The sequence below is a fragment of the Castor canadensis genome, chromosome 7 (genome assembly GCF_047511655.1).
Source record: "Castor canadensis chromosome 7, mCasCan1.hap1v2, whole genome shotgun sequence".
NCBI classification, from domain to species: domain Eukaryota; kingdom Metazoa; phylum Chordata; class Mammalia; order Rodentia; family Castoridae; genus Castor; species Castor canadensis.
In genome coordinates this window covers 78,872,200-78,881,864 of record NC_133392.1, presented here as the reverse complement: position 1 = coordinate 78,881,864, position 9,665 = coordinate 78,872,200, and positions in this window count along the sequence as shown.

Genomic DNA, 9,665 nt, shown 5'->3' with positions numbered 1-9,665 from the left:
ATTCTAGGGTTGAAGTTATTTTCATTCAGTGCCCAGAAGATCTCACCCCATGCTCTTCTTGCTTTTAATGTTTCTGTTGAGAAGTCTGCTGTGATTTTGATGGTTTTACCTTTGTATGTTATTTGTTTTTTCTCTCTTACAGCCTTCAATATTCTTTCTCTATTCTCTGTGCTTATTGTTTTAATAATATGCCATGGGGAGGTTTTATTTTGGTCAAGTCTGTTTGTTGTCCTGGAGGCTTCCTGTACTAGAATGGGCATAGTTTTCTCTAGACTTGGGAAATTTTCTGTTATTATTTTGTTGAATATTACACATTTCTTTTGTTTGTACTTATTCTCCTTCTTCAATGCCCATGATTCTCAGGTTTGTTCTTTTGATGGAGTCAGTGAGTTCCTTCATTTTCTTTTCACAGGTCTTGAGTTGTTTAATTAATAGTTCTTTGGTTTTTCCTTTAATTACCATTTCATCTTTGAGTTCTGAGATTCTGTCTTCTGTTTGTTCTATTCTGCTTGATTGGCCTTCTGTTTTGTTTTGCAATTCTCTTTCGTTCTTTTTTCTGAGGTTTTCCATATCCTGGGTCATTTCCTCTTTAATGTTGTCTATTTTTGTTCTGAGTTCATTTATATCTTCATTAATCCTGTTCTCTGTTTCACTTTGGTGTTTATACAGTGCTTCTATGGTTTCCTTTATTTCTTCTTTTGCTTTTTCAAATTCTCTATTTTTGTTGTCTTGGAATTTCTTGAGTGTCTCCTGTACATTTTGGTTGACCATATCTAGTATCATCTCTATAAAATTCTCATTGAGTATCTGTAGTATGTCTTCTTTTAAATTATTCTTGTGGGCTTCATTGGGTTCTTTGGCATAGTTTATCTTCATTTTGTTGGAGTCTGGATCTGAGTATTTGTTTTCTTCATTTCCCTCCAGTTCCTGTACTAATTTTTTGCTGTGGGGAAACTGGTTTCCCTGTTTTTTCTGTCTTCCTGTCATTGCCCTTGGTGTTGTTATTGTACTGTGTGCAATAAAGTATTTTCTGGCTTGTAATAATAGCACTAGTGATATTTAGAATGGAAGGGTGAGGGGATGGAAAGCAAAGAAGTTAAAGGAAAAGGGAAAAACAAATAATCAAGTAGAAAAAAAATAAAAAACAAAACAAAGAAACAAACAAAAAAGGTTTCAAAGATATAAACAGGAAGAGACAGTGTACTAATCAACAGTAAGCTGAAAAGGCATTAGAGAGACAGGATTGAAAATAAAAAATAAAAAGAATAAAGATAAGAATAAAAATAAAAATAAGTAAATGAAAGAAAAATATATGTATAGATAAAAAATAAAATATAAAATAAAAAAATTTTTTTTAAAAACCCTCCAAGTTCAAATGCAATGAAGTTTCAGTCTTAATAATTTTGGTGTTCGTCCCTCAGCCTGCAATCCTGGAGATGGTGTCTCAGATGTTGTTCTGTAGTTGTCTCATAAAGGGGTAACATAAAAAAAAAACCCACAAAGTGTTCCAAGTTCAAATGCAATGCAGTTTTGGTAAGTTTTTCAGCATGCAGGTGTAGTTCAGTTGTTTTCTCATGAAAGGTAGGGAGAGAGAAAAAAAGAGTCTGGAGACAGTTCTGAGAATGGTATCTGCAGCTGTGTCTTGCCTGCCGGCTGCTGTCAGCCTGCTGTTGCTGGAGGCGTTATTTATGCAGATCTCTGGGGTGAGCTTAGCACTCACCTGGCCCCGCATGCTTTGTTTATTCAGAGTTCTCCTGTGTGTGAACCGCTGCTACAAGCTTTCCCCTGTCCAAGCTCACTGGGGGAGGTGACACTGCACCCACTTTCTCAGGCCTGCGTGTTTATTTACAGTTCATGTGGGAGGTGGGTCTTCCCCCCCACCTGTGGAGTTTTCCTCCCTCCGCCACTTTCACAGGCTTTCCCACTCCTGGTAGCTGGGTGCACGCCCCCGCTCCTGCCCTCTCCAGCCAGGCCCGGCTTGTTTATTTACAGTTCCGGGAGGGATTCCCCTCCCCCCTCTTTGCTGCTCAGGGTGCCCTGCCCTCTTTGCTACATGTCTTTATTGTTCTTATTGCTTATTACTTACTTTCTCTTTTTTCCCTGAGTGGGGGTTGGTCCGTCCAGGGGACTGTGCTGATCTGGGCTGTCTGTGGGAGTACCGTGTACCACTTAGCTCACCTTGTGGTCCGTGTCTTCCCAAGCCATCTGGGCGTGGGCGCCTGGCGGCCCGGAGGCCCTCCTGGCTTCTCTGTTTATCGTGAAGTGGAGATGCTATGCGCAGGCTGGAGGTGTGGAGGGGTCAAAGTTTTGCCTCTTCTCGGTGGCCTTGCCTGCAAAGTGTGTCTCCAGTGTCTCTCCAAGATTTCACTTTAGGAGACATGCTTTCTGCTTCCTCCCTCTAGCCGCCATCTTCTATGTGTAGACTTTATATCCTACAGCATGTTAAAATCACGACTCAGTTCCAGGAAGCTTTCTGTACCTTCCTTAGGTTTTTCTGTGAAGATGGTGGTGTTACCTGATAGCAGACAGCAAGGTTAGTCTCCTTTTACAGCCTGAGTACTCCTTACCTTACTGTACTGGCGGGACTTGGAGTATATGGTAAATAGGAGTAGTGACAGAGGTTGTCTTTGACTTGTTACTGAAGTTATAGGGCAGCATTTAGTCTTTCACCATTAAGTATATCAGAAGAACATGTTTGTAAGTGTCCTGTTTAGGTTGGTGATTGCTGAGAGATTTTCAACATGAATAAATGTTAAATTTTGTTAGTTCGTTCTGTATCAGTTGGTATTATGTGGTTTTTATTTTGCCTACTAATATTGTGCAGTTTATGGGCTGATTTTCAAAAACTGAACCACCTTTCTGTGTCTTGAATAAGCCCCACAGAGTGATGGTTTATTAGTACTTAATATTTTTTCTTGATTCAATGTGCTCATATTTTGTTGAGTTTTCTTTAATTCATGAATGATATTTGTAATTTTCTTTTTTATACTGTCTTTGTTTAAATTGACTCAGGTGATTACATTAGACTCATATAAGAAATTATTTCTTTTTCTATTTTCTAGAAGAGATTTGTATTAGTGTTATTTGTTCTTTCAATTTTTGGTAGAAATTACCATTTTAGCCATCTAAGCATGGCAATTTCTATACTGTAAATTTTTAATAACTTTTATTTTAGAATAGTTTTAGATTATAAAATTTATGAAGAAGATAGAGATAGTTCCCATCACCTCACCAATTTCCCCTATTACTAATATTTTCCTTTATGTGTGCTAAAATTAATAAAAATAACATTGATACTTTTTGTCAGACTGAAAGAGGCACAGAATGAATAGGCAGGAGACAGCTCAACACCAGCACAGGGTTTGTTGGGAAGAAACCTGGCGGAGGGGAGGATCTAGCCAGAGTCAGAATCCCTCTGCCACTTACAGACTTGTACTAAATATAGGGGAGGGGCCGGGGAGGGAAATTTAGCTGGGCAGAAAGACTTTTCTGGGGTTAACAATTGCTAGGGGAAGTGAGAGGAGATAAATGTGATTAGGTAAATTGGTTGCTTGTCCAGCTCTGACCCCCCAACAAGGGGACATCTCTGGACCCCCAGCAAGGTAGGTGAGTGTCATTCCCTTGAGGCTTGATGTGGTCCTTCCAGTAAGTGGCGGGGGGTTTCCAATAAGCTGCCTGCAAGGGCGGGGGGTCTGATCCTAATGTGGCTTCCCTTTTGATATATATATGGCTAGGGTGCTGATATTCCTTTATATATTTCCTGGTGAACAGGAGCATTGATCTCTATTAAAGGGGGGTAGGGGTAATTGGCAGGATCTTCTTGCTTTAGGGGACTGTAGCAGGCCTGTTGGAGGAACAGAACTGAGTTGATCTACTTATGGGTAGTTTCCTGGGTGAATGCCTGGGGCCTCTGGGAAACAAAGTGAGAAAGGGTTTGAAAAAGACAAGGTCACAATGAGGAAAAAAATAAGGGGCCCCAGCAGAGGAAGGACCCAGCACAGGAAGATCAGTGTTCTCAGCTGTCCATTATTTGTTGTTGGAGATTGGCAGCATGTTTTTGAAGTCTCTTAACTACATCACAAATGATCCCAGACTGGTTGAAATAAAAACAGAATTCTTTTGACAAGGTTTTTGTTGTGTTTTGTTTTATTCATTTATTCATATGTGCATACATTGTTTGGGCCATCCCTCTCCCCCCAACCCTCTCGTTTCCAGGCAGAACCTGTTCTGCCCTCTTCTCCAATTTTGTTGAAGAGAAAACATAAGAGATAATAAGACAGACATAGCATTTTTCCTAGCTTGAGATAAAGATAGTTATACAGAGAGATTCCTAGCATTGCTTCCATGCATATGTGTATTACAACCTGAATTGGTTTATCTCTACCAGATCTCTTCACTACTTCCTGGTCACCTTCCCATATTGACTTCTGTTGCTTTAAGATTACTTTATTAGCTCCTGTACAGTGGGCACATCAAACCCTTTCAAGTGTTGGGTTTCCTACCTTTCCCTATTCCTCCTGTATGTGTTCTCCCCTTAGCGTATGACCCATGTCCAATAATATTACTGCATTTGTTTTAGTTCTATAATCCACATATGAGGGAGAACATATGAGTTTTGGCCTTCTGAGCCTGGTTAACTTCACCTAAGAGGATGTTCTCCAGTTCCATCCATTTACTTGTGAATGACAAAATTTCATTCTTTTTGTGTCTGAGTAAAATTCCATTGTGTATAAATATGACGTTTTCTTAATCCATTCATTGGTAGTGGGACATCTTGTCTGTTTCCATAACTTGGTTGTTATGAATAGTGCTGCAATAAACATGGGTGTGCCAGTGCCTTTGGAATAATCTGAGTCACATTCCTTTGGGTATATCCCTAGGAGTGGTATTGCTGGATCATATGACAGATCTATGTTTAGTTTTTTAAGAAGCTTCCATATTGTTTTTCAAAGTGGTTGTACAAGCTTATATCCACACCAGCAGTATATGAGGGCTCCTTTTCCCCACATCCTCACCAACATTTTTTGTTGGTTGTGTTTTTGATGACAGATATTCTAACAGGAGTGTGGTGGAATCTTAGTGTGGTTTTGATTTGTATTTCCTTTATGGCCAGAGATGTTGAGCTTTTTTCCATGTATTTTCTGGACATTTGGATTTCTTCCTTTGAAAAAGTTCTGTTTCATTCAGTTGCCCGTTTCTTTACTGGTTCACTGATTTTGGGGGAGTTTAGTTTTTTGAGCTCCCTGTATATTCTGGTTATCAGTCCTTTGATGTGTAGCTAGTGAATATTTTATCTCACTCTGTGGGTTTCCTTTTCAGTTTAGAGACCATTTCTTTTGTTGTGTAGAAGCTTTTTAATTTTATGAAGTCCCATTTGTCCATACTTTCTCTTAGTTGCTGGGCTGCTGGAGTTTTATTGAGGAAGTCCTTGCCTATACCTATTGCTTCCAGAGTATTCCCTGCTCTTTTCTGTACTAACTTCAGAGTTTCAGGTCTGATATTAAGGTCCTTGATCCATTTTGAGTTGATATTAGTACAGGGTAATAGACATGGATCTAGTTTCAGTTTTCTGCAGGCAGATAACCACTTTCCCCAGCAACATTTGTTGAAGAGGCTGTCTATGCTCCATCATATGTCTTTGGCACCTTTGTCAAAAATAAGATGGGCATAGCTCTGTGGATTTCTATCTGGGTCCTCTATTCTGTTCCACTGGTCTTCATATCTGTTTTGTGCCAGTACCATGCTGTTTTCATTGTTATGACTCTGTAATGTAGTTTGAAGTCAGATATTGTGATACTTCCACCATTGCTCTTTTTGTGGAGTATTGCCTTGGCTATTCACAGTCTCTTGAGTTTCCAAATAAACTTTAGGGTAGATTCTTCAATCTCTGTGATGACTGTCATTGGGATTTTGTTGGGAATTGCATTGAACATGTAGATTCCTTTTGGTAGTATAGCCATTTTTACTATGTTGATTCTACCAATCCATGAGCATGGCAGATCTTTCCATCTACTGTAGTCTTCCTCCATCTCTTTCTTCAGAGGTTTGTAGTTCTCCTGTAGAGGTCATTCAATCCTTTGTAAAGTTTACTCCTAGGTATTTGATTTTTTTTTTTGAGGCTATTGTAAATGGAATTGTTTTCATATATTCTTTCTTGATTTGTTCATTGTTGGTATATAGAAAAGCTCATGATTTTTGTAAGTTGCCACATTGCTGAAGCTGTTTATGGTGTTGAGGAGTTTTTGGATACAGTTTTTTGGGTCCTTGAGGTATAGGACCATGTCATCTGCAAATAGGGATACTTTGACACTTTCTTTACCTGTTTGTATTCCTTTTATTTCTTCTTCTTGCCTTGTTGTTCTGCCTAGGATTTCCAGGACTATTTTGAATAAGAGTGGGGAGAATGGGCACCCTTGTCTCATTCCTGATTAAGTATGATGTTGGCTATATATTTGTCATATATAGCCTTTATAATGTTGAGGTACGTTACTTCTATTCCTAGTTTTCTTAGAGCTTTTATCATGAAGTGGTGTTGAATCTTATCAAAGGCTTTTTCTGCATCTATTGAGATGATCAAGTGCTTTTTGTCTTTGCTTCTATTAATGTGCTGTATTACATTTATATATTTGCATATGTTGAACCACCCCTGCATCCCTGGGATGAAGCCGACTTCATCATGCCAAATGATTTTCCTGATATGTTTTTGTATTAGGTTTGCCATTGTTTTACTGAGGATTTTTTCATCAATGTTCATTAAGGAGATCGGCCTATAGTTCTTCTTTTTGAATGTGTCTTTGTCTGGTTTTGGGATGGGTGTAATTCTGGCTTCATAAAATGAGTTAGGCAGTGTTCGTTCCCTTTCTATTTCATGGAAAAGTTTAAGGAGAGTTGGTATTAGTTCTTCTTTAAAGGTCTGATAGAATTCAGCAGAGAATCTGTCAGGTCCCGGACTTTTCTTTTTTGGGAGATTCTTTATTGCTGCTTCAATTTCATTTCAGGTTATGGATTTGTTTAGGTGGTTAATATTCTCGTGCTTCAGTTTTGGGTGGTCATTAGCATCTAGAAATTTGTCCATATCTTCAAGATTTTCAAATTTATTGGAATATAGTATCTCAAAGTAGTCTCTGATGATTCCCTGGATTTCCGTGGTGTTTGTTGTTATCTCCCCTTTTGCGTTTCTGATTTTATGGATTTGGGTCTTTTCCCTCCTCATTTTAGTCAGATTTGCCAGGGATCTGTCTATCTTGTTTATTTTTTCAAAGAACCAACTTTTTGTTTTGTTGATTTTTTTGTATTTTTTATCTCTATTTCATGAATTTTGGCCCTTATTTTTAGTATTTCTCTCCTTCTGCTTGATTTGGGCTTTGCTTGTTCTGTTTTTCTAGGAGTTTGAGATGTAGCATTAGGTCATTGATTTGAGATCTTTCTGTCCTTTTAATATATGCATTCATGGCTATAAACTTTCCTCTTAGGACTGCCTTTGCTGTGTCGCATAGGTTCTGGTGGGTCATGTTTTCATTTTCATTGACTTCTAGGAAACTTTTAATTTCCTCTTTTATCTCATCAGTGACCCACTGATCATTGAGCAATGTGTTGTCCATCTTCCAATTGTTTGCACATTTTCTGCTGTTGTTTTTTGTTGTTGAGTTCTAGTTTTAATGCATTGTAATCAGATAGAATGGAGGGGATTATTTCTGTTTTCTTCTATTTGCTAAAGCTTTCTTTGTGCCCTAAGATATTATCAACTTTGGAGAAAGTTCCATGGGCTATTATGTATATTGTGCATATGTTGGATGAAATATTCTGGAACCATCAGCTAGGTCTATTTTATGTATGGTGTGATTTAGTTCCAGAATTTCTTTATTGATTTTTTGTTTGGATGACCTATCTATTGGTGATAGGGAGGTATTAAAATCTTCCACTACCACTGTGTTGGAATCTATATGTGCTTTTAAGTTCTTTAGAGTATCTTTGATGAAATTGGATGCACTGATATTGGGTGCATATAGGTTGATAATTGTTATTTCCTTTTGGTCTATTTCCCCTTTTACTAGTATGAAATGTCCTTCTTTATCTCGCTTGATCAATATAAGTTTGAAGTCTACTTTGTCTGAGATAAGTATTGCTACTCCTGCCTGTTTTTGGGGGCCATTGGCTTGGTAAATCTTCTTCCAGCCTTTTACCCTAAGCCAGTGCTTGTTTCTGTAAATGAGATGGGTCTCCCGTAAACAACATATTGTTGGATTTTCCTTTTTAATCCAGTTTGCTAAACGGTGTCTTTTGATGGGGGAATTGTGTCCGTTGACATTCTATGTTAATATTGATAGGTATGTGGTGATTCATGCCATTTAGTTGTTTTTGTTGTTTAAGGATTTGATTTTGTGTGGCTGAATCAATGTTACTCTCTGATTACATGTCTTTTCTTCTCCTGTGGTTTGATACTTCCAGTCCTCTCATGGTTTTGTTTGCTTTCATCTTCTGTCTGTAAAATTCCTTGGAGAATCTTTTGTAATAGTGGTTTTGTGGTCATATACTATATTAGTTTCTGCTTACCATGGAAGATTTTTATTGCTCCATCTATTTTGAATGAAAGTTTTGCTGGGTAGAGTATCCTAGGGTTCAAGTTATTGTCATTCAGTGCCCAGAAGATCTCACTCTATGCTCTTCTTGCTTTTAAGGTTTCTTTGAGAAATCTCCTGTGACTTTGATGGGTTTACCTTTGGATATTATTTGTTTTTTCTCTCTTACAGCCTTCAATATTCTTTCTCTATTCTCTGTGCTTGTTGTTTTAATAATATACCATGGGGAGGTTCTATTTTGGTCAAGTCCGTTTGGTGTCCTGGAGGCTTCCTGTACCTGATTGGGCAAAACTTTCTCAAGATCTGGGAAATTTTGTTATTATTTTATTGAATATATTACTAATCCCTTTTGCTTGACCCTCTTCTTCTTCAATGCCCATGATTCTCAGGTTTGGTCTTTTGATGAAGTCAGTGAGTTCTTTCTTATTCTTTTCACAGGTCTTGAGTTAACTAACAGTTCTTCAGTTTTTTCTTTAATTTCTATTTTATCTTTGAGTTTTGAGATTCTGTCTTCCATTTTTTCTAGTCTCCTGGAGTGGCCTTCCACTGTGCTTTGTGTTTCTGTTTGATTCTTTTTTCTGAGGTTTTCCATATCTTGGGTCACTTCCTCTTTAATATTGTTTATTTTCATTTTTAATTCTCTTTAATATTGTTTATTTTCATCTTTAATACAGTGTTCTGTATTCACTTTGGTGTTTATTTAGGTCTCCTCTGAGTTCTTCATTTGTTTCTGTGTCTTCTCATATTCTTTACTTTTGGTATCTGAAACTTCTTGAGTGCATCTTGTACATATTTGTTAACCAAGTCTAGTATCTTCTCCATGAAATTATCAGTGATTACTTGCAAGATTTCCTCTTTGAGGATGTTTTTGTGGGCATCTCTGGGTTCCTTGGTGCTGTTTATCTTTGTTTTGTTGGGGTCAGGAACTGGATATCAATTTTCTTCATTTCCCTGTGAATCCTGTATTAAATTTTTTTTGAGGAGAGTGGTTTCCATCCCTTCTTCTTCCCATTGCTCCACTTGGTATTGTGCAACTATGTTCTTGATAGGTTAGTTGGTGGTTTTTAGACACCTGTTTTCTTTCCC